The following is a 278-nucleotide window of genomic DNA, read 5'->3' on the forward strand; positions in this document are numbered from 1 at the left end:
CGGCGCGTCGTCGGTGGGGGCTTGCTTGGGCTAGAGCGTGTGGGTCTGCCTCCAGGCCATGCAGCCAGGAGTACTCGTCGCTGCCCGCATCAGGGTCGACAGGCTCAGAGGCTGACGTGCCTGGTAGCCGTTGTGATGATGTGGATAGTGCTGCTCAAGCTGATGCGTCAGGCTTTGAGCTTGAGAGCTCGAGCGCTTAGGCCCGTCTGCTCTCATCCTCTATCTCTCAGAGGAAGCAGGTCGAGCAAGCAGCAACGCCTGCTGACATGATTGTATAT

Source organism: Guillardia theta, assembly GCF_000315625.1.
Source record: "Guillardia theta CCMP2712 unplaced genomic scaffold GUITHscaffold_395, whole genome shotgun sequence".
In the NCBI taxonomy this organism is placed as follows: domain Eukaryota; class Cryptophyceae; order Pyrenomonadales; family Geminigeraceae; genus Guillardia; species Guillardia theta.